Raw genomic sequence first — 24,913 nt, 5'->3', positions numbered from 1 at the left:
ATTGGTGAGGATGAGTGGTGAGGGAGAGTGGTGAGGGAGAGTGGTGAGGGTGAATGGTGAGGGTGAGTGGTGAGGGTGAGTGTTGAGGGTGAGTGGTGAGTGGTGATTGGTGAGGGTGTGATTGGTGAGGATGAGTGGTGAGGGAGAGTGGTGAGGGAGAATGGTGAGGGTGAATGGTGAGGGTGAGTGGTGAGTGGTGAGGGTGAGTGTTGAGGGTGAGTGGTGAGTGGTGATTGGTGAGGGTGTGATTGGTGAGGATGAGTGGTGAGGGAGAGTGGTGAGGGAGAGTGGTGAGGGTGAATGGTGAGGGTGAGTGGTGAGGGTGAGTGTTGAGGGTGAGTGGTGATTGGTGAGGGTGTGATTGGTGAGGATGAGTGGTGAGGGAGAGTGGTGAGGGAGAGTGGTGAGTGTGATTGGTGAGGATGAGTGGTGAGGGTGAGTGGTGAGGGTGAGTGGCGGTTGTGAGTGGCGATTGTGAGTGGTGATTAGTGAGTGGTGAGGGGAGGTTGAGTGGTGAGGGTGAGCGGTGAGGTGGAGGGTGAGTGGTGAGTGGTGATTGGTGAGGGTGTGATTGGTGAGGATGAGTGGTGAGGGAGAGTGGTGAGGAAGAGTGGTGAGGGTGAATGGTGAGGGTGAGTGGTGAGTGGTGAGGGTGAGTGGCAAGTGGTGAGGGTGAGTGGTGATTGGTGAGGGTGTGATTGGTGAGGATGAGTGGGGAGGGAGAGTGGTGAGGGAGAGTGGTGAGGGTGAATGGTGAGGGTGAGTGGTGAGTGGTGAGGGTGAGTGTTGAGGGTGAGTGGTGATTGGTGAGGGTGTGATTGGTGAGGATGAGTGGTGAGGGAGAGTGGTGAGGGAGAGTGGTGAGGGTGAATGGTGAGGGTGAGTGGTGAGGGTGAGTGTTGAGGGTGAGTGGTGAGTGGTGATTGGTGAGGGTGTGATTGGTGAGGATGAGTGGTGAGGGAGAGTGGTGAGGGAGAGTGGTGAGGGTGAATGGTGAGGGTGAGTGGTGAGGGTGAGTGTTGAGGGTGAGTGGTGAGTGGTGATTGGTGAGGGTGTGATTGGTGAGGATGAGTGGTGAGGGAGAGTGGTGAGGGAGAGTGGTGAGGGTGAATGGTGAGGGTGAGTGGTGAGTGGTGAGGGTGAGTGTTGAGGGTGAGTGGTGATTGGTGAGGGTGTGATTGGTGAGGATGAGTGGTGAGGGAGAGTGGTGAGGGAGAGTGGTGAGGGTGAATGGTGAGGGTGAGTGGTGAGTGGTGAGGGTGAGTGTTGAGGGTGAGTGGTGAGTGGTGATTGGTGAGGGTGTGATTGGTGAGGATGAGTGGTGAGGGAGAGTGGTGAGGGAGAGTGGTGAGGGTGAATGGTGAGGGTGAGTGGTGAGGGTGAGTGTTGAGGGTGAGTGGTGAGTGGTGATTGGTGAGGGTGTGATTGGTGAGGATGAGTGGTGAGGGAGAGTGGTGAGGGAGAGTGGTGAGGGTGAATGGTGAGGGTGAGTGGTGAGTGGTGAGGGTGAGTGTTGAGGGTGAGTGGTGATTGGTGATTGGTGAGGGTGTGATTGGTGAGGATGAGTGGTGAGGGAGAGTGTAGAGGGAGAGTGGTGAGGGTGAATGGTGAGGGTGAGTGGTGATGGTGAGTGTTGAGGGTGAGTGGTGATTGGTGAGGGTGTGATTGGTGAGGATGAGTGGTGAGGGAGAGTGGTGAGGGAGAGTGGTGAGGGTGAATGGTGAGGGTGAGTGGTGAGTGGTGAGGGTGAGTGTTGAGGGTGAGTGGTGATTGGTGAGGGTGTGATTGGTGAGAATGAGTGGTGAGGGAGAGTGGTGAGGGAGAGTGGTGAGGGTGAATGGTGAGAGTGAGTGGTGAGTGGTGAGGGTGAGTGTTGAGGGTGAGTGGTGAGTGGTGATTGGTGAGGGTGTGATTGGTGAGGATGAGTGGTGAGGGAGAGTGGTGAGGGAGAGTGGTGAGGGTGAATGGTGAGGGTGAGTGGTGAGTGGTGAGGGTGAGTGTTGAGGGTGAGTGGTGATTGGTGAGGGTGTGATTGGTGAGGATGAGTGGTGAGGGAGAGTGGTGAGGGAGAGTGGTGAGTGTGATTGGTGAGGATGAGTGGTGAGGGTGAGTGGTGAGGGTGAGTGGCGGTTGTGAGTGGCGATTGTGAGTGGTGATTAGTGAGTGGTGAGGGGAGGTTGAGTGGTGAGGGTGAGCGGTGAGGTGGAGGGTGAGTGGTGAGTGGTGATTGGTGAGGGTGTGATTGGTGAGGATGAGTGGTGAGGGAGAGTGGTGAGGGAGAGTGGTGAGGGTGAATGGTGAGGGTGAGTGGTGAGTGGTGAGGGTGAGTGGCAAGTGGTGAGGGTGAGTGGTGATTGGTGAGGGTGTGATTAGTGAGGATGAGTGGGGAGGGAGAGTGGTGAGGGAGAGTGGTGAGGGTGAATGGTGAGGGTGAGTGGTGAGGGTGAGTGTTGAGGGTGAGTGGTGATTGGTGAGGGTGTGATTGGTGAGGATGAGTGGTGAGGGAGAGTGGTGAGGGAGAGTGGTGAGGGTGAATGGTGAGGGTGAGTGGTAAGTGGTGAGGGTGAGTGTTGAGGGTGAGTGGTGAGTGGTGATTGGTGAGGGTGTGATTGGTGAGGATGAGTGGTGAGGGAGAGTGGTGAGGGAGAGTGGTGAGGGTGAATGGTGAGGGTGAGTGGTGAGTGGTGATGGTGAGTGTTGAGGGTGAGTGGTGATTGGTGAGGGTGTGATTGGTGAGGATGAGTGGTGAGGGAGAGTGGTGAGGGAGAGTGGTGAGGGTGAATGGTGAGGGTGAGTGGTGAGTGGTGAGGGTGAGTGTTGAGGGTGAGTGGTGAGTGGTGATTGGTGAGGGTGTGATTGGTGAGGATGAGTGGTGAGGGAGAGTGGTGAGGGAGAGTGGTGAGGGTGAATGGTGAGGGTGAGTGGTGAGTGGTGAGCGTGAGTGTTGAGGGTGAGTGGTGAGTGGTGATTGGTGAGGGTGTGATTGGTGAGGATGAGTGGTGAGGGAGAGTGGTGAGGGAGAGTGGTGAGGGTGAATGGTGAGGGTGAGTGGTGAGGGTGAGTGTTGAGGGTGAGTGGTGAGTGGTGATTGGTGAGGGTGTGATTGGTGAGGATGAGTGGTGAGGGAGAGTGGTGAGGGAGAGTGGTGAGAGTGAATGGTGAGGGTGAGTGGTGAGTGGTGAGGGTGAGTGGCAAGTGGTGAGGGTGAGTGGTGATTGGTGAGGGTGTGATTGGTGAGGATGAGTGGTGAGGGAGAGTGGTGAGGGAGAGTGGTGAGTGTGAATGGTGAGGGTGAGTGGTGAGGGTGAGTTTTGAGGGTGAGTGGTGAGTGGTGATTGGTGAGGGTGTGATTGGTAAGGATGAGTGGTGAGAGAGAGTGGTGAGGGAGAGTGGTGAGGGTGAATGGTAAGGGTGAGTGGTGAGGGTGAGTGTTGAGGGTGAGTGGGTGAGTGGTGATTGGTGAGGGTGTGATTGGTGAGAATGAGTGGTGAGGGAGAGTGGTGAGGGTGAATGGTGAGTGGTGAGGGTGAGTGGCAAGTGGTGAGTGTGAGTGGTGATTGGTGAGGGTGTGATTGGTGAGGATGAGTGGTGAGGGAGAGTGGTGAGGGAGAGTGGTGAGGGTGAATGGTGAGGGTGAGTGGTGAGTGGTGAGGGTGAGTGTTGAGGGTGAGTGGTGATTGGTGAGGGTGTGATTGGTGAGGATGAGTGGTGAGGGAGAGTGGTGAGGGAGAGTGGTGAGGGTGAATGGTGAGGGTGAGTGGTGATTGGTGAGGGTGAGTGTTGAGGGTGAGTGGTGAGTGGTGATTGGTGAGGGTGTGATTGGTGAGGATGAGTGGTGAAGGAGAGTGGTGAGGGAGAGTGGTGAGGGTGAATGGTGAGGGTGAGTGGTGAGTGGTGAGGGTGAGTGTTGAGGGTGAGTGGTGAGTGGTGATTGGTGAGGGTGTGATTGGTGAGGATGAGTGGTGAGGGAGAGTGGTGAGTAAGAGTGGTGAGGGTGAATGGTGAGGGTGAGTGGTGAGTGGTGAGGGTGAGTGTTGAGGGTGAGTGGTGAGTGGTGATTGGTGAGGGTGTGATTGGTGAGGATGAGTGGTGAGGGAGAGTGGTGAGGGAGAGTGGTGAGGGTGAATGGTGAGGGTGAGTGGTGAGTGGTGAGGGTGAGTGGCAAGTGGTGAGGGTGAGTGGTGATTGGTGAGGGTGTGATTGGTGAGGATGAGTGGTGAGGGAGAGTGGTGAGGGAGAGTGGTGAGGGTGAATGGTGAGGGTGAGTGGTGAGAGGTGAGGGTGAGTGTTGAGGGTGAGTGGTGAGTGGTGATTGGTGAGGGTGTGATTGGTGAGGATGAGTGGTGAGGGAGAGTGGTGCGGGAGAGTGGTGAGGGTGAATGGTGAGGGTCAGTGCTGAGTGGTGAGGGTGAGTGGCAAGTGGTGATGGTGAGTGGTGATTGGTGAGGGTGTGATTGGTGAGGATGAGTGGTGAGGGAGAGTGGTGAGGGAGAGTGGTGAGGGTGAATGGTGAGGGTGAGTGGTGAGTGGTGAGGGAGAGTGTTGAGGGTGAGTGGTGAGTGGTGATTGGTGAGGGTGAATGGTGAGGGTGAGTGGTGAGTGGTGAGGGTGAGTGGCAAGTGGTGAGGGTGAGTGGTGATTGGTGAGGGTGTGATTGGTGAGGATGAGTGGTGAGGGAGAGTGGTGAGGGAGAGTGGTGAGGGTGAATGGTGAGGGTGAGTGGTGAGTGGTGAGGGTGAGTGTTGAGGGTGAGTGGTGAGTGGTGATTGGTGAGGGTGTGATTGGTGAGGATGAGTGGTGAGGGACAGTGGTGAGGGAGAGTGGTGAGGGTGTGATTGGTGAGGATGATTGGTGAGTGGTGAGGGTGAGTAGTGAGGGTGAGTGGTGAGCGGTGAGGGTGAGTGTTGAGGGTGAGTGGTGAGTGGTGATTGGTGAGGGTGTGATTGGTGAGGATGAGTGGTGGGGGAGAGTGGTGAGGGTGAATGGTGAGGGTGAGTGGTGAGTGGTGAGGGTGAGTGACAAGTGGTGAGGGTGAGTGGTGATTGGTGAGGGTGTGATTGGTGAGGTTGAGTGGTGAGTAGTGAGGGTGAGTGGGGAGGGTGAGTGGCGGTTGTGAGTGTTGATTAGTGAGGGGTGAGGTTGAGTGGTGAGGGTGAGTGGTGAGCGGTGAGGGTGAGCAGTGAGGGTGAGTGGTAATTGGTGAGGGTGTGATTGGTGAGGATGAGTGGTGAGTGGTGAGGTGAGTAGTGAGGGTGAGTGGTTGTTGTGAGGGTAAGTGGTGAGTGGTGAGAGTGAGTGGTGAGGGTGAGTGGTGAGCGTGAGTGGTGAGGGTGAGTGGTGATTGTTGAGGGTGTGATTGGTGAGGATGAGTGGTGAGTAGTGAGGGTGAGTGGTGAGGGTGAGTGGTGAGGGTGAGTGTTGAGTGGTGAGGGTGAGTGGCGGTTATGAGTGGTGATTAGTGAGGGGTGAGTGGTGAGGGTGAGCGTGAGTGGTGAGGGTGAGCAGTGCGGGTGAGTGGTGATTGGTGAGGGTGTGATTGGTGAGGATGAGTGGTGAGTGGTCAGGGTGAGTGGTGAGGGGTGAGTGGTGAGCGTGAGTGGTGAGGGTGAGTGATGAGGGTGAGTGGTGAGGGTGAGTGGTGAGAGAGTGGTTAGTTTTTAGGGTGAGTGGTGAGGTTGAGTGGTGAGGGTTAGTGGAGAGTGGTGAGTGGTGATTGGTCAGTGGTGATTGGTGAGGATGAATGGTGAGTAGTGAGGGTGAGGTTGTGTGGTGAGGGTGAGTGGTGGTTGTGACGGTGAGTGGTGAGGGTGAGTGGTGAGGGAGATTGGTGAGGGAGATTGGTGAGTGGTGAGTTGTGAGGGTGAATGGTGAATAGTGAGTGGGAGTGGTGAGTAGTGAGGATGAGTGGTAAGGGTGAGTTGTGAGTGGTGAATGGTGAGGGTGAATGATGAGTACAGTCAATATGCACTGCTATAATCATAGCAGGTACCACCACCACAGAATGTACTGCTGTCACCATAGCAGGTACCACCACAGTATGTACTGCTGTCGTCATAACAGGTACCAACACAGCAGTATGCACTGCTGTAGTGATAGCAGGTACGACCTCAGTCGGTATACACTGCTGTAGCGATAGTAGATACTGCTATCGAGTTGGTAGATACCGCTATAGTAAATACTAAAACAGTCAGTATATACCGCTACAGTCAGTCAATACTGCTACAGTCAGTATATACTACTATACAGTCAGTACATACTACCACGGTGAGTAGCTACTAGAGTCAGTAGATACTATTATAGAGTGAGTAGATACTGCTATAGATTTTGTAGTTACTACTATAGTCAGTGGATACAACTATAGAGTCAGCAGATACTATACAGTTAGTCGTTACGAGTATATAGTCGCTAGATACTACTGTAGGCCCAGTAAATACTACTATGGTCAGTAGTTATTACAGTCACTAAATACTACTACACAGTCAGTAGCTACTACTGGCTCAGTAGATACTACGGTACAGTCAGTAGATACTACTACAGAGTCAATAGATACCACTTCCTCTGTTGTATGTAAGGTGTTGTTAGTATATATACCTACGAGGGGTAAAGATATTTTTTGAGGAGGGGGGGAGACCACAATTTTCGGAAACCTTTTGACATCAACTATTTACCCCACACTTTCTACAACTTTTTGGACTTGTGAAAGCCTCTTATATATTTGTTGGTGGAGAAATGTACAAACAGCCCACCGGGCTTTGACAATACCTTAGTATCTGTGTATATATATGTAAAGTTTTTAAGAAATATATTTTTCACCCGGGCAAAGCCGGGTACTTCCGCTAGTGTACTCTAAATGGAGAACACGTGGGGACTGCGTTTGAGGTTCCTTCGCCGTCGCGGCGTTCCAATGACACCTAAGCGCTCAGCGCCAGAAGCCAAAGGTTATTTCATGAACTGCGCCAACAACTCCTTGTTCCAATCATTTGCGAAAAAAATATATTACGGGCATTATAATTATGCGAGATTATTGTTGTCAGTGTAATGCTATAGTAATCGCCCAAATTTGGTAATCACTGCCACGGAACGAGTTCGCGTCGTTACAGTATTTATACACGAGTGAGGTTTACATTCCGATTGGTTATGATTGCAGGGAGTACCCTCTTGCACAGACCACGGTTTGTGATCTGGCAATCAACCAACTACAGTTACCACATGACTTGAGTTTACACCACGCTTAGTGTCTTTGCTATTTCGCTGGCATTCCCTTTACATCTTCACGTGGCATCCATTTTTATCGCTAATTTTCTATTCGGAAAACAAAGTATATTCCCACAGCTATTTTCCCTTTCGTGCTACATGCAGAGGTTTTGGCAGTGAGGCTGATAATCTATTTGGAACTCTTGCAGAGCAGTGCAACCTCCCGTGTTGCACAGTCACTGGTGACTCGGCTGAGACCCTCAACTCACAACACGCTGTTAAATCATGAGCGGCTGCCACGCATTGAACCCAGGTCTTCAGCAGTGCCAGCTAATCCGGCTGCATCTCTGGCTGGTCTTTTTTTCAGGATCATCCATTTGGGAAATTAAAAGTTCTGGTTTTATTAAGTTGTGTAATAATAATAATAACTCACCACTCAAGATAATCAAATTCCAAGTACTTCTGGCATTGCGAGATATCTGTATTCGTCTTACCATGATATTGTGCTGGTGTTTTTGTACCTGAGAGGCGGGAAGCTGAGCCAGAGACCTGCATCTCAAGTGAGAGCGAACGAGTGGCTGCCTCGTGCGCGGTTCAGACTCAATGAAGCGCGAGTCACGACCATCACCCATCTTCCGAGGCCGTCGGCTGGAACTCCAACAGGCACCATGTTTTAAACGTATGTGCGTCTGCTCCCAGGAGTCTGTGGTGGAATGGCGACACGGGTGGCTATAAAAAAACAAGCAGAGATGGGACAGCGGCCAATGAAAATGGTTAATAATTTCAGATTTTCACGTCTCTGTCCAGGACACCTATGGTTTGAGGATTTGTGCGCAGGGTACAGTCACATTCGTTGCAAAAACGTCTCCAACTCCGGCAAAGATAATGGTGAATTTCAGACAAAATCATAGTGGCACTTTGTTGATCCCAGAAAAACCTGCATCTGTCACATTGATTCAGGGAGAAAAGGCTCAAATTAACAAACGACCATCAGGAGGCAGCGGGACACAACCTCTGGTCCTGAGCCCATTACATCTCTTAATGTCAGTGTGGACACCCACCAGGGTGTTCGGGACACCTCCTCGGTGTGTGCTGGTATTAGGGGGACAACTCTTTGACAACAAAGCTGCCGAGAGGACGATAGGGGAGGCACGCCACACAGCACGATGGACAAGGCAGCGCGAAGGCCTGCATGGCCTAATTTATTATAAAAATTTGTTTTTTATTTGTTTGATGACAAGCAACGTACATTACACATCACATCTCGAACATTTGAAGAGCACAATGGCCTACTCTTTACGAGTGACATCAAGGAATGTTTAACGGCCACGGATGCAGATGGAGCACATTTTTTATAGTTCAGCCTCCAGTAATAACCAGGTCGGCCAACTAGATTTGAACCGCGGACCACTGCAATAAGCGGCAAATATGCTATTGCGAGCTTAGCCACGGATAAATTCCGCTCGAACGAGGCAAGGGTTTTTAACAAGAGCGCAGCGGGCGACACGAGGCCCCTGCACATGCCCTACGCTTTCACAAAGCTTGCAGGCGGGCCGGCCCCCCAGAGGGTCCTGGCCTGTAGCCAGGCACGCAGTCTCAATCTCCTCAAGCTTCAAATACAGTGAGGGAAAAAAGTATTTGATCCCCTGCTGATTTTGTACGTTTGTCCACTGACAAAGACATTATCAGTCTATAATTTTAATGATAGGTTTATTTGAACAGTGAAAGACACAATAACAACAACAAAATCCAGAAAAACGCATGTCAAAAATGTTATGAATTGATTTGCATTTTAATGAGGGAAATAAGTATTTGACCCCTCTGCAAAACATGACTTAGTACTTGGTGGCAAAACCCTTGTTGGCAATCACAGAGGTCAAACGTTTCTTGTAGTTGGCCACCAGGTTTGCACACATCTCAGGAGGGATTTTGTCCCACTCCTCTTTACAGATCTCCAAGTCATTAAGGTTTCGATGCTGACGTTTGGCAACTCGAACCTTCAGCTCCCTCCACATATTTTCTATGGGATTAAGGTCTGGAGACTGGCTAGGCCACTCCAGGACCTTAATGTGCTTCTTCTTGAGCGACTCCTTTGTTGCCTTAGCCATGTGTTTTGGGTCATTGTCATGCTGGAATACCCATCCACGACCCATTTTCAATGCCCTGGCTGAGGGAAGGAGGTTCTCACCCAAGATTTGACGGTACTTGGCCCCGTCCATCGTCCCTTTGATGCGGTGAAGTTGTCCTGTCCCCTTAGCAGAAAAACACCCCCAAAGCATGTTTCCACCTCCATGTTTGACGGTGGGGATGGTGTTCTTCGGGTCATAGGCAGCATTCCTCCTCCCCCAAACACGGCGAGTTCAGTTGATGCCAAAGAGCTCCATTTTGGTCTCATCTGAACACAACACTTTCACCCAGTTGTCCTCTGAATCATTCAGATGTTCATTGGCAAACTTCAGACTGACATGTATATGTGCTTTCTTGAGCAGGGGGACATTGCGGGCGCTGCAGGATTTCAGTCCTTCACGGCGTAGTGTGTTACCAACTGTTTTCTTGGTGACTATGGTCCCAGCTGCCTTTAGATCATTGACAATATCCTCCCGTGTAGTTCTGGGCTGATTCCTCACCGTTCTCATGATCATTGCAACTCCACGAGGTGAGATCTTGCATGGAGCCCCAGGCCGAGGGAGATTGACAGTTCTTTTGTGTTTCTTCCATTTGCGAATAATCGCACCAACTGTTGTCACCTTCTCACCAAGCTGCTTGGCGATGGTCTTGTAGCCCATTCCAGCCTTGTGTAGGTCTAAAATCTTGTCCCTGATATCCTTGGAGAGCTCTTTGGTCATGGCCATGGTGGAGAGTTTGGAATCTGACTGATTGATTGCTTCTGTGAACAGGTGCCTTTTATACAGGTGAAGTATTGAATGACGGCAGGAAACTCCTTGACGGGTAACACACTTTTTATTAAATCTTGACTTGTCACTATACAACGAGTGGTCTCTATTCCTCAGACTACACACACTTCACTTGACTCGTGTAGCATCTATTCCTCCGGCTACACACACTTCACTTGACTCATGTAGCATCTATTCCTCCGGCTACACACACTTCACTTGACTCGTGTAGCATCTATTCCTCCGGCTACACACACTTCACTTGACTCGTGTAGCATCTATTCCTCCGGCTACACACACTGCACTTGACTCGTGTAGCTTCTATTCCTCCGGCTACACACACTGCACTTGACTCGTGTAGCTTCTATCCCTCCGGCTACACACACTGCTCTTGACTCCGTAACGTCCGTGAAGCCTACAGGCCCACCCCGGCTTGGGCGTGGGCCACAACCTCCGAGTCCCACGAGCCGGCTCTCTCACGGACGTTCGGCTCCGGGTCCCAGGGTTCCGCCTCTTCCTCCGTCTTCCGTCTTCGCTGGTACTCTTCCCTCCCCGTGCGCCTGTGCGCATCCCCTTATATAGTCCCCGCTCACGGGAGACGGAGTGTATGCGGACCTCGACGTGAGCATCGCTCCTTAGTTGACCAATCACGCCGCGCTGTTCCTATGATCCGTTTTCCCCAGCGCGTGTTACCACTACACAACCAATCACGCCGCGCTGCCACACGATCACTCCCTCTCAAGCGCGTCACCGGCACACAGCCAATCACTACGCGCTGACACACGATCCCTACCCCAGCGCGTATCACCACTACACAGGTAACGAGCTGAGATTAGGAGCACACTCTTAAAGGGAGTGTTCCTAATCTCAGCTTGTTACCTGTATAAAAGACACCTGGGAGTCAGAAATCTGTCTGATTGATAGGGGGTCAAATACTTATTTCCCTCATTAAAATGCAAATCAATGTATAACATTTTTGACATGCGTTTTTCTGGATTTTGTTGTTGTTATTCTGTCTCTCACTGTTCCAATAAACCTACCATTAAAATTATAAACTGATCATTTCTTTGTCAGTGGGCAAACATACAAAATCAGCAGGGGATCAAATACTTTTTTCCCTCACTGTATATGCTGTGTTTTTTCATCTTTTTTTCTTTCTTGAGTATGACTAATGTAGATGCAGAGCAACAACTACAATTTTACATTCAAGTGATCAAGCCAGATAACCACGTCAGGAGTAGCAGAGTGCATCGATGTGATGTCTCGTTCATATTTGGGGATCGGGCATTGTGTCATATTTTGTATGGTCAGTTCTGGATTACCATAGTCGCACACTGGAGAGTTTAAAAAATTCCATTTGTTTATCAGGTATCCGCATCTGCCATGGTTTGTGTGGATGTGGTTTAGGGTGGACCATGAGCTTCGTGGAAGATCAAACCCAGGGTTCTTCTGCATTGGGTCTTTCACAAGTTTGTGAGTTTTTTTGAACTCCATTCAGCTCTCAAAGCTTCATCGGGGTTGAACTCATTGTTGAAAGTTAAGAGCATGGGTCCAAAAGGACTGCTGTGGCTTCAAGCGATGACGGGGGATTTTATTGAGGTCTTGATGAATAGGAAGGCGACTGTTTTCATCGATTCGCAGGACTTCCAGGAGGGTTGCAGCGTTGTGGCGGATGGGTGGGGGAGATATTTGTGATATGGGCAGCCAGGGTGTAGGGGTCGATTTGAGGGTTCCGGTGATACACCGTATTGCAGTGTTCAGTTGGTCATTAACAAGTCGAGTGTGACTACTTTTGTACCATACTGGTGTACAGTACTCGGCTACAAAGTACACAAAAGCCATCATTGATGTCCGTAGCACTGGTCTTGGCAGCTATCTTTTTGAGGTGGTCGTGGAAGGTTAGCGTATGGTCTAGCTTCACTCCGAGATAGGATGGAGTGGGGTCGTGTTGCACAGTGTTGTCACAGAAGGTTACTTTCAGAGTGTGTTTGGCGCTCCTTATTATCAACATGAATGCAGTGACTTATTTTGTGTGGATTTGGTCTTAGCCTCCATTTTTGGAAACATTCCCCCATGGTGTTTAGGTCTCGGTTCAGAGTGGATTTGATATTGTTGAAAGTGGCTGCTTGCATTGCCAGGGCAAGGTCATCCGCATATGCAAAATTTGCGTGACCTGATTGGTGGTGTGTCGCTTGTGTAATAATACTCTTGGAGACGACTTGTGGAATTGGTCCTTTTATTTATTCCAGTTCACCAGTATGCCCCGCTGCTGGCAGGCAACGGGAAGTGGGCAGACAGACCACAAGAGACGCACCGCCACGTGGCACTCAGAGCCCCGCTCGCGCGTGGCCCCTCTCTTCCTTCGTTCTTCGTCTGACCCCGTGTCGTTCATCTCTCCCCTTATTTAATGCCTGGGTCACGTGGTACGCTCCAGCCAATCCTTGGTAGCCTGCGCTGAATCTTCTAGATTCCCCATCAACTCCCGGGACCACGCCCCTGACTTGTCTTCCCATTGGCTGAGGCCAAGACCAACAAAACCAATCACCTAGCTGACCCGTGATCACGCCGGGGCCATGCTCCCAGGCTCTTTCCCCATTGGCTGTAAAGCGGGACCGGCAAAGCTGATCACCACGTGAATCTGACATAGGCTATTATTACACTTGTATAGACATTGAAGAGCGTTGCCGCGAGTACTGAACTTCGTGGAAAACTGGGTTAGCTGGATTTGTTGGCCATATAACAAGCAGCCTGTTGTTCAGCATCGTTCATATCAGGCATATTATTTAGAGGCAGGGAATGGTCCTTGTGAGCTTCGACATCAAGCCCTTAAGCAGACTGTGTCGTAGGCTGATGACAAGTCCACAAAGGCTGTGTCGGTCTTGGATTTCTTCTGGAATACGGAATCAGTGTGCGTCACAAGAGCCAAAAATTGGACACAGCAGCTGCGTCCAGGCTGGAATCCCACTTGCTCTTCAGGGATCACTGACTCGACAAGGAGGCTGACTCTCCACAGGATGATGCATTCCAGGAGTTTATAGGTCTTGCACAGGAGTGATATTGGACTATAGCTTCCTGGGTCATCCGTTGGCTTGCCCGGTTTGGATATAGTAATAACCATTGCCTCTCGCCATGCTTTTGGGATGCATCCAGTTTTTATGGTTGTGTACAGTTTTGCTAGCCATTGGAGTGTTGGAAAAAATGCGAAGTTATCCGAAATTATGTTAATGTATGTAATTATACGCATAATCTATGTTGAATATGGATGCGTAATTATGACAATTTCTGTAAATGTATGTGATTATGCTAATGTGTGCAGTTATGATAATTAGGCGTGTCTTCGTTGCCTCGGGTCGTATTATCAATTGGGATAATACAATGAGTTGTATGGAGTTATGCAAGTGTAGGGGTTATTACGGGAGAAACGGCGGACGAGAAACACAGGGTTGTCTGCACTCACACACACGGGTGGTCACACCGACGTCCGCATCCGTTATCCCCCACGCCTCCGCCCCTCTGAGGGGATCCCTATAAAAGGCGGGGAGCCAGAGAGCTCGAGGCCAGTTCGACACGAAGCTGACCAGTGAAGATCGAAGACTCGGAGATTAGGCCCTGGGACTCCCCTGTCTTGCTGCCCTTGTCAGGGCCTAGCTGGGTAAGCCAGCGGCGCGGACCAAGAGCTCCCGGACCTCTGCCCTTGTCAGGGCAAGGCCGGCTTAGCTGGTGCCGATATCTGTGCTTGCCAGGGCCAGATCAGTCAGCCTCCCGTAGCCCACTAGAGGAGGACTGGGGAACAGGACAGAGGGCTTAGTACTAGGGTGGGTTTCCCATAGTACGGGTGAAGGGGCCGTTACCCCTTCAACGATTGTACCTGTCACTGAGTTAATAAACAGAGTGTGCCTCAACTCCGACCTCGTCTCCTCGAACTTACTACATCTGGCGTCAGAAGTGGTCCAAGCATGGATGCGAGACGGACGGCTCGTGCCCAAGACCCAGGAGAGGATGACGACGAGGGAGAGGCGGTACAAGACGTCGCCGCTGACGTACCTGCACAACCGCTGCCGGCTCCAACACCTGTGGGATCGTCGGAGAGGCTCGGGACGTCGGCTGACGAGTTGGCGTTAGCCCACTCGCGGCTGGCGGAGCTCCTATATGCATCGGCCGCCATGCTGGAGCAGATAACTCGCCTGGGGCCGGGAGGAGCGATGCGGCAGGAAGATGCACAACGCCCGCCAGAAACTCCCGCCTTTGCGATGGGCAGGAGGCTTGAAATTCCCGCCACGGGGACAGTAGGGGCCGAGGGAGGGGTCCCAGCTCGTCACCCGGGTGGCGGGGCCCAACCAGCGGGCGCCACGTCATCGGCGGGGGCGGGTCGCAGTGGCTGCCTATCAGGGGTTGCCACGTCACCACCAGCGGACGCCAGCACCGACCAAGCTGAAACCAGCGCGTCAATGACGGCGCGACCTCCAGTAGGGGCCGCCATTGCTCATACTGTCCATGGACACGGTACGAGTGCTGCGAGAGGATCGGGGATGGAGCCGACATTTCAACAACGCCTGCCGGCCCTGCAGGTGTTCGTAGCAAGCGGCGGCGATTGGGGTGGGTTCCAGCGCCGGTTCCTCGCCCACCAAGAAATGGCTGGGTGGACAGACAACGAGGCGCTGTGTGCTCTCCCGGCGATGCTGGATGGCGACGCCCTGGGCACCCTCACCGCTGCACCCAAGTCGGCACGCTCCACGCTTCAGTCGGCGCTGCAGCTGCTGGCCACGGTTTATGGGCCGCCTTCCGATTGTCGCCAGCTCTTCTACGAGCGACAGAAGGGCGACAAGGAGTCACCACTTGCGTATCGCACGGCCTTGCTGTCATTGGCGAAGGAGGCCTTCCCGCGTATGGATGAAGAGGGGATCGATGCGATGGTGGCCGAGAAAATTTTGCTGCTGGCCGATGACTTGGACTTCGTCATCCTAGCACAGGATGATGCGGACATGTCGTCATTGCGGGCTGCAAGGCACATTCATGCCAATCTCATTTCCCAGCGGAGGAAGGCTAACAAGGCAGCTGCGAGACACACCGTGGCGGCGACCACTTCCGAATCTGAGGGGGCCTTCGCTGCCGACCGTTCTGCGGGATGGCGATCTGGCGAGCGACCGGCTTGGGACGTACCGAGCCACCGAGAGCAGCCCAAGTCTTCGGGAGTGCTCGTCGCGTGCTACAATTGTGGCCTCCGGGGCCACGTGGCGTCGGGATGCCGGGCTCCTTGACAGCGCGGAGCGAGACCTGGGGCTGCGGACGGTCCTCTTCACAAGCCTTCGCAACATCCTCGGGCAAGTCGTGGCACCCCACATGTTCGGCCTGCACGCACACCCACTTCCCTCTCACATGGTCCGACACACGAGTCTCGGGGTTTGGGTGCTGGTGCGTCGGGTCGCGGCTTGTCGGGGAGGGCACTCCAACCGGGCCAATGGTCCGAGTTGGCTCACCGGGTTGTAGCTGCGTCGAATGGGTCGTCCGTTGTCACGGGGCATATTGACAGGGTGGAGGTACGGGTACTGGTCGATACGGGAGCTTCGGCGACTATCATTTCGGATTTGATTTATAATATCCTGCCCGTTCAGAGTCGCCCGTTGCTCCCTGTCGACATACCGTTTTACGCTGCGAACGGGGGCTCGTTAGGTATTATCGGCCAAATTCGAGCGCAAATTTCTATCGTGGACATTAAACTATCTGGCCCGGTGTTCGTCTCCTCCTCGCTGGCAATTCCGTGCCTGTTGGGGACAGACTTTTTGGCCAAATTGCCCATCAAAATTTTGATTGACCAGCGATGCATCGAGCTTCCATCGGGCCGACGTATAACGTTCCTGCCTTCCACCCCTGCCTTGCATACTGCCTGTGCAACGGTACAGGCGCTCGTTGCTCGAACGGTGCGCGTACCCCCGGGGGCACAGATGCTGGTGCCCCTGCGGTTGCGTCGACCATTCGCTAAAGGGGTCTCAGACCAGGGTATTATGCTGGGCCCGTCTAGGGCCGGGGTGAATGGGCCAGATTTGGTGACGGCCCAGACTATTGTTAAAGGGGATGCGGACCCGTTTATCGCGGTCCTAAATGTCGGAACACGGACGGCGGTGGTTTCGCAGGGAACCGTGTTCGCACATGCAGTTCCAGTACCTGCGGAGATGCCGATCATTGGCCAGGTGGCCACCGATTCTCAGTCGCGGCTGCCCTCAGACATTGACGAGGGTTGGCTCGAGGCGCTGTGTGCTGAGTCACCTGACCTGTCCGACTCACAACGTGCTAAATTGCGCACCCTTTTGCGGGAATTTTCCGACGTCTTTAGTAAACATAAATACGATATCGGATGTACCAATTTGCTGCGCCACCATATTGACACCGGTGACAACGCTCCTATCTGACAAAATCCTTTTTTGTTAAGTCCCGCCGAAAAAGATCATGTCAAATCGGCTGTAGATGACATGTTGACTTCTGAAATCATTTCTCCCTCGACCAGCCCTTGGGGTGCACCCATAGTGTTGGTTAAAAACACGACGGGTCCCTAAGGTTCTGCGTTGATTTCCGGCGGTTAAATAAGATCTCGGTGGCCGATGCTTACCCGCTTCCTCGAATGGATGAATCGCTGGATGCCCTCGCGGGATCGCGATTCTTCTCCACTTCGGATTTACTCTCAGGATTTTGGCAACTTCCCTTGGACGACGAATCTAAGCCCAAAACAGCTTTCAGAACGCTGCACGGCCTCTTCCAATTCAATCGGTTACCCATGGGGCTCCACTCCGCTCCCGCGACGTTCCAGCGCCTGATGGAATTGGTTCTCGCTGGCTTGCAATGGGAAGTGTGTTTGATTTACCTGGATGACGTTATCGTATTCAGTAAGACGTTCGAGGAACATCTTGATAGGCTTCGGGCCGTCTTTCTCAAAATGCGCGCAGCTAATTTGAAATTTAAGCGACAAAAGTGCCATTTGCTGCGCGAACCTGTAAAATATTTGGGTCACATCGTCGGCCGGTCAGGCATCTCAACCGATCCCGCCAAAACGCGTTGTGTCAGCTCCTGGCCAACTCCCACCTCGGTGGGGGAGGTTAGAAGCTTCATCGGATTTGCTTCATATTACCGCCGGTTTGTCGCGGAGTTTGCTTCCATCGCTAAGCCATTACATGTCTTAACGGCCAAAGGGGTCAAATTTCATTGGGGACCGGAGGAGGAGGCCGCTTTTAACTCTCTTCAGGACGCCCTGGTGGGGGCCCTGCCGTTAAGCTACCCCGATTTTTCTATACCCTTTGTGCTCGACACGGACGCGAGCAACACCGGGATTGGAGGCGTGCTGTCACAAATTGTGGGTGGCGTGGAGCGCGTTGTGGCTTATGGTAGTAGAGTATTGTCTCCGGCCGAGCAGCGATACTGCGTCACCCGCCGCGAACTGTTGGCTATTGTTTTCTTTATCCAACAGTACCAGCCATATCTGTACGGCCGGCGTTTCACCGTCCGTACAGATCATGCGGCGTTGCAGTATGCCCCTGCGTATTCACCAGCCATCGGGGCAGTTGTCCCGATGGCTTGAGATCATTCAGGATTTCGATTTCGAAACAACTTACCGTAAGGGGATTCGCCACACCAATGCCGATGCCCTGTCACACCTGCCGGTCGCTTCTGATTGCACCTGTTTCTTGGGCTCGGGGCGTTGCAAATCGGCAAACGACGGCCACAATCTGGTCCTAGCGGCCGCCGTTGAGGCCCCTTCGGACGTTGACCCTATTGCGGTGGGAGGGAAGGATTCCCTATTGGGCTTGTCATGTGCGGAGTAGGGGCGCCTCCAAATGGAGGATGCTTCCCTCCTGGCGCTACGGCGTCGCGCGGAAGGATCCGCTCAGGGAAAGTCGGGCGTTGACTCATGGGGGTTGTGCCAGGGCCTCCTCATGCATTGGGACGGTACGATCCACCACCACAGGCTGGTGGTGCCTTCCGCGTTGAGGGGTAGGGCTGTATGGGCCGCTCACGAGCGTCTCCTGCACCTGGGCACCCTCAAAACCCTTGCCATGCTCCAGCTTAATTTCTTTTGGCCGGGCATGGCAAGGGATGTGGACGATCTCTTGCAATCTTGTACCCAGTGTGCTCAACGGAAACCGCCGGCGAGGGGAGCCTGCCCACCGCTCCAGTCTATTTCGGTCACCCGGGTTAATGAGCTTGTCGCCCTCGATATTTTGGGGCCGTTTCCCTCCACGCTGAGGGGTAATAAGTACCTGCTGGTTGGCGTCGAATATTTCACGCGATGGCCTATGGCTTGGCCCCTCACCAACCAGTCAGCAGCGGCCGTTGCGGAGGCTTTTGTTCACGGCTATGTCCTTGACAAGGGCGCTCCGGAACGGTTGTTAACCGATCAGAGGAAGAATTTCACTAGTGCCCTTTTACACGAGGTGTGTGAGCTTCTGGGTACGAAGAAAATTCGTACTTCGCCTTACCACCCACAAACGGATGGGATGGTAGAACGCCTGCATAGGACTCTTACGTCCATGCTATCCCACCAGGTATCTGAATCCCAAACCGACTGGGACCTTCAGATCCCTGGAGTCCTAGCAGCATACAGAATGGCTCCTCACGCGGCGACCGGATTCTCGCCGTTTTTTTTTTATGTATGGCCGCGAAGTTGACCCGCCTGTCGCGACTCAGCTGACGTGTACCGCGCCGCACGCTAAATCTAAGTTGGCAGACCATGTTAAGTTTAACGTCCTCCTGTTGGCTGAGGCACGGGAGGCGGCCATGCAAAACTCTGCCTCGCGCCAGAAGCAAAATGAAAAGTTGCGATCGCGCCGGTCACACACGCACGAATGGCACCCGGGTGACAGAGCATGGCTGCACTGCCCCCAGGTGCCATTGGCCACCTCGTCTAAGTTGTTGAGGCCGTGGAGGGGCCCCGTGGAAATTGTGCAGGTTATGCGGCTGCAATGTGTTCGCATTAAATGGGGGAAATGTCGGTGGTTTGTCCACCCTTCACGGTTGAAGCCGTTCTTTGCTCCACATGCTTCCTCTCATGACTATGGCCGAACATGTGGGGGGTCCACTGACTCCGGCAGGGCGGGGTCGCCGTCTGCCTCTGATCCGCTGCTAACTGTTCCATCTTCAGGGGTCCGAGGACTGATGCCCTCTCTGCCGCCAGCCTCCTCCGAGGAGGTAGACGCTGGCTCGTCCAGGATGCCGGTGCGCCGCGCACCTGTACATTCACCACCTGCCGCCGACCCTACCGGGTCGGGCCTTTGTGACGGGCCCGCTGCACGGACATGCGCCAGGACGCGCCGGTTATTGTAAAGTGCTTTCCGCGCGCGTTCCGCTGCTGGTGGGCTCACTCACCTGTTTTTTTCCTGTTGTGTGCATGGGGATGGGGAACCACGTTCTGTATATATGTTGCATTTTGGGGAAGTGGGTACGTATAGGGGACCGTCGGTTGTTGTTGTTACACTTGTTCTTGTTATTGTTACGGTTACGAGGCACACGCGTGTTGACTGGGGTTAATCTTTATTCTTGGGGGTTGAGGGATTGTTGCAGCCGAGACGGCTGCGAGCTGTACAGGGGGGGGGGGGTGATGTAGGGGTTATTAGGGGAGAAACGGCGGACGAGAAACACAGGGGTGTCTGCCCTCACGGGTGGTCACACCGACGTCCGCATACGTTATCCCCCACGCCCCCGCCCCTCTGAGGGAATCCCTATAAAAGGCGGGGAGCCAGAGAGCTCGAGGCCAGTTCGACACGAAGCTGGCCAGTGAAGATCGAAGACTCGGAGATTAGGCCCTGGGACTCCCCTGTCTTGCTGCCCTTGTCAGGGCCGAGCTGGGTAAGCCAGCGGCGCGGACCAAGAGCTCCCGGACCTCTGCCCTTGTCAGGGCAAGGCCGGCTTAGTTGGTGCCGAGATCTGTGCTTGCCAGGGCCAGATCAGTCAGCCTCCCGTAGCCCACTAGAGGAGGACGGGGGAACAGGACAGAGGGCTTAGTACTAGGGTGGGTTTCCCATAGTACGGGTGAAGGGGCCGTTACCCCTTCAACGATTGTGCCTGTCACTGAGTTAATAAACAGAGTGTGCCTCAACTCCGACCTCGTCTCCTCGAACTTACTACGCAAGTGTGATGTAATTATGCTAAATTAAACTCGGCTTCGTTGTCTAGGGTTGTATTATCAATCGGGATAATACAATTATTCTCACTTTAACCTTTACTGATTATGTCTTAGTGTTTTTATATCAGGTCTAAAGATTCAAATCTCACCGCAGGATACAGTTCTCATAATTAAGATTATTATGCATGAACTTAGGAAGGCACCACTCAGGCACTTCTTTTCTAATCAAAAACATAACACTCTAATATGCGAACTCTTATGCTTGGAATTGTCAACACAGTACTTCTGGAGATGTTCTCCTCATTGATCCGTACATTTAACCCTCGATGATTACGTTTGTTAACTGGGTAATAGAACAATCGATTATTCCTCAGAGTAACGTGATCATATACGGCGATAGGGAAAAGTCCTTTAAAATGAATGTAACAATATTCATACAAACAGTCATAAAGGAACATGTACCTAAAGCAAGATTAGTTATCAATTAATTCATTAGCAAGATTATGCAATTAACAAAGACGAATGACTAAAATACTTCTAAACAATCGTATTCATGTAACTCGACGGGCAGCAATGCTTTTCACAATCAGTTGATATTTAACGCACCATCTTGGAATGGCAACCCTTCCTGAAACACAAAGATAACTTTTTGGAACAATCTTATTAGTTCCGATATGCGTGTTGTGTGCGTGTGTCTTCTTTGCCACTTGTTGACTTGGCGGCTTACGCGGTACGGCGTTCCTTGTGCTGAAAATACCTCGGGTTCCCAGCAGGGCCGCTGGGATGACGTGTGTGTGTATTAAACACACGGCGCTCTTGCCTGCGCCAACACTCTTCATCTTGGCGTTGCAGCTCTCTCCACTGCTGGTTGAGTTGGCGCGATGCTCGCCGTCGGTGGTGCGCGATGATTCCGTCGTCAGATAGCGTGCGCAGCTCGTCTGCTGGTCGCCGTTCCTCACTCTTGTCTTGGTTCCCAGCTGGTGCTTGTCGGTGTGTGTGTGGGTCGAACCCACGGCGCTCTCGCTGGTGCTGACACTCTTGCTCACGGGTGGCTGGTCAGGCTCTTTCCCTGCTCCGTGCTCTCTCCTTGCTTTCTCCGTGCTCTCTCCTTTATCGTGCAGCTGCCAGCTTCACACGGACACCCGCTGGTGCCTCTCCCGCCCTCACTTCAGGGCTGCGCCTTGTCGCTGCTCAACTTTCGTGCTCTCCGCCCTTCTTCCAAGAGGGCTCTTGCTGTGAGCTGCTCGTCGCTGGCTGGATCACTCACTCTCAAAACTTGTAAATTGTATTAGCACACCTCTTATGCAACAATGATAGCTTAGTACAATACAACTTATCGAAATCCTCGATTCCGCAAGCGACTCAAAACATCAGGATAAATGTAGAATAAAACTTTCAGCGATACTCTGTCGGTTCATGCCGAACTCAGCTCTTAACAACACATCGTCCCTTCTCTCTGCGAGACACGACACCCATGGTTGATCTCGAGGCCATGCCCCGGAGCCTGCCCCTTTGCAAGACTGACTTGCATTATCTGTCTTTGGTTATATGTGAAAATTCGCCCACCTCAGCTCTCCTTCTCACAATGGACCGGAATTCCTTTTATTTCGCTCTCAGCCTATGGGAACAGCTGTTTGTCCGGCCTGTGTGTTTGTGTTCTAATTTTATTGACGTAATATAAGTTTCATCAAGGCCTGGTTCCTGTCGTCTTCCTCAAGCCACCCAGCCATCAATGGCAACAGATGCTCCAGATTGCCCCCAAGTGCGTCCTTCCAGTCCTCCAACCCTCTGCAATAATTAATCTGGAAGGAGGGGGGGTTCCCCCTGTCCGGTTGCGTTCTCCCCCCTCTTCCCCCACGGCTGGGGTTGTTACATTTTTGTCTCTCTCAAAGAGGGGCGCCTCTTGCTTTTACGTGCTGTGTGGCGGCCTTTGAAGCCAGGTAGAGATTTCCTCAGAATCTCATTGGCAAACCCCCCCTCTCCTATTTTTGCATTTGGGTTTTTAAAAATGATCTTTTATGGCTACTTCCTTGCCTGGTGTGACTTGTGGAAGGCAGCTGCTGAGGGGTGAGGGTGGTTGTTACATTTTGTTTGTGCTTCATGCTACACCCCGATTGATTATTAAGAAAAAAAATATAGGCAGAATTATTCTTAATTTAAATTTTGGGAAAAAGGCCTATATATACAACAGGAGTCCCCTAGGACCTAAGTGATGGAGGAATTCTGGGGGGATACCATCTCTGCCGGCAGCCTTGCCTTTCTTCATTGCAGCCAGACCCTTCCTCAATTCCGCTGTGCTGATGGCGGTGGGGTCTTGTGAAGAAATTGAGACCATTGTCTGGTGTAATTGGCAATGTATCTCAAGCTTGATATTTTTGTTGAGCAGGCCATTTGCCTTCTCCACTAGTTTGGAGGCTATAGAGTTGGGCAGGACTCGGTATTCTATCGGATTAGCACCACCTAGGGTGTCATAGTAGGGCCCAGGCATGGTGGCTGGAGTTTGTGAAGTCCAGGCCTTCAACACACTCAATCCACCGCTGGCGTCTGGCTGAGTCTAAAGACTCTAGCATTGCCTTTCCAACCTGTGGGCTGCCCGACTGGTTGTACTGTCAGCAGTGCCGGATTAAGCTAGTGTGGGGCCTCTAGGATATGTTATAAAGAGGCCCTAAAAAAACACATGTAAATATTAAAACACTAATTTTAAACTTGCATAGTAAAGTAATTGTATATTTTAATTTGCTATACAGCCAGATAATACGACAAATTGCTAACCTTAAACACCCAGTCGTTCATAAAAGTTGAAGGCTGTATAGTACTATAGTAATAGAGCAAGTGCAGAATCAATGAACCAGAATTGATTGCTTGAAAGCAATTAGTGTGGTGCCCTTGAAAGTGTGGGGCCCGTAGCATATGCTACTTTTGCTACTAGGATAATCCGGCACTGACTGTTGGAGCAGGCCCTTGGCCTCTTTTGTCCAGCAAGGAGTGTATTTCCAGATGCCTTGGAGGATGCTCTTCTTGTGTTTTAATGAACAAATGTCACTGACGTCATGGCACAACGAAGTTATGGCATACACGAACATCGCAAGTGATTCAGTACAGATGCAGCAGCGAGTTGCGGTTTCCCATACGATTGACAATATGGGCGCAAGATGCATGTGTAGTACCGTCGAACACAGGTCGACACCCGGGGTTGAGGCACACTGATGTTTATTATAACTTCACACTCGGCACAGGGCAACGTATACTGGAGGGGGTAGCGGCCCCCTCACCCGGATAACTGGGGACACACCCTGGCTATCCCTAACCTACCCCCGAGTCCTCCACTAACGGGCTAGGGGAGGCTATCTGGCCCGACACTGGCGAGTCGGGCTACGGTGCCTGGAGTCCCAGAGTGCTGACTCTGGTTCACAGGACCACGCCACTGGCTCTGACCTGCGCGGCCCTTACAAGGGCGGCGTTCCAGGGGAGACCAGGGCTCTCACTAGGCAGGTCTTCAGTCTTCAGGAGTCACCACCACATTCTGCCCCGAGCCCTCCGGCTCATCCCCTTATATCTCGAACCCCTCCCCCCCGCTGGGGTACCATCTGCGGACGTCGGTGCGAGCACCCTCCCGTGTGCTCACTAAGCCCCGCCCACTGTGCTAGTTTCTCATAGGATCCCATACATATCACCCCTACACATCTCACCTCCGTAAGACCCCTACATCACCCCCCCCTGTACAGCTCGCAGCCGTCCCGGCTGCAACATTGACAAAAGTTAAACCCCTCTCCATCCTCCAGCGTGTGCCTCATTTTTTTTTTTAACAATAACGCAACGAGAAGAACAACAGGAAGGAAAAATAACCCGACGAACCCGACGAACCCGACGAACCCGACGAACCCGACGAACCCGACGAACCCGACGAACCCCGCCCGAATAAATACGAAATCCGTAATACGAGCGTATATACACGTGTTTCTTAACCTGGAATCCCCCCCAGCACACCCAGAACACACACACACACACAGCACGCCCAACAATCGTACAATGCAACGTGCCGGGTACACAGCACGGACGCCCCACACCGTGAGCACAACATGCGAATGAACATCGAAAAAGAGAAACCAAAAGAAATACCCCCATCAAAAATATTTTTTTTTCTAATTTCCTCACAAGAGTTTTCGCATTTTTGCGCGCGTCCTCGCCGCAGGCCCGTCACACGGGACAGGCCCGACCGGCAGATCGTCGGCCGGCAGGTGTTCATCACCGAGAGAGTCTGTTGCTGACGTCGCAAGACCCTCAGCATTTCCTGTGGGGGTCGTCGGGCGTGAGCCCGTCACTCCCGGTGCACCTGTGGGTGGTACAGCCGGCAGCACGTTAGGCGAGAGAACCCGAGACGACCTCCCTGAGTCGGACGCCCCCCCACATGTTTGGCCACGCGCGTGTGTAGTGGGACCTCGCACCGCAACGAAGGGTTTTAGCCTGGAGGGGTGTACAAACCACCGGCGCCTCCCCCATTGAATGCGCACGCACTGAGGTCTCAGGACCTCAACCACCTCGACGGGACCCCGCCATGGTCGCAGCAGTTTAGAGGAGGACGCGAGCGGTACCTGGGGACAGTGCAACCATGCCCTGTCCCCCGGCTTCCACTGTAGCACATGCGCGCGAGCCATCCTGAGGCGCTCATTAGCCCTCTGCCGCCCGTCAGAATTTTGCATGGCAGCATCCCGCGCTT

The 24,913-nt window shown here is 52.7% G+C and overlaps 1 long non-coding RNA gene across 1 annotated transcript in view; it reads left to right on the top strand.

The window, feature by feature from the left end:
• LOC144727777 (uncharacterized) overlaps positions 1–24,913 on the top strand; it is a 43,812-nt gene that overhangs the window by 4,072 nt on the left and 14,827 nt on the right. Inside the window, exon 2 of the long non-coding RNA XR_013587446.1 lies at positions 7,723–7,873. This is a non-coding gene — a long non-coding RNA (uncharacterized LOC144727777). The remainder of the gene's footprint in view (positions 1–7,722; positions 7,874–24,913) is intronic.

This window comes from Lampetra planeri, chromosome 26, assembly GCF_965212315.1.
Source record: "Lampetra planeri chromosome 26, kcLamPlan1.2.h2, whole genome shotgun sequence".
NCBI lineage: Eukaryota > Metazoa > Chordata > Hyperoartia > Petromyzontiformes > Petromyzontidae > Lampetra > Lampetra planeri.
Note: the sequence above shows the minus strand (reverse complement) of the source record. Positions and strands in the feature narration are given on the sequence as shown.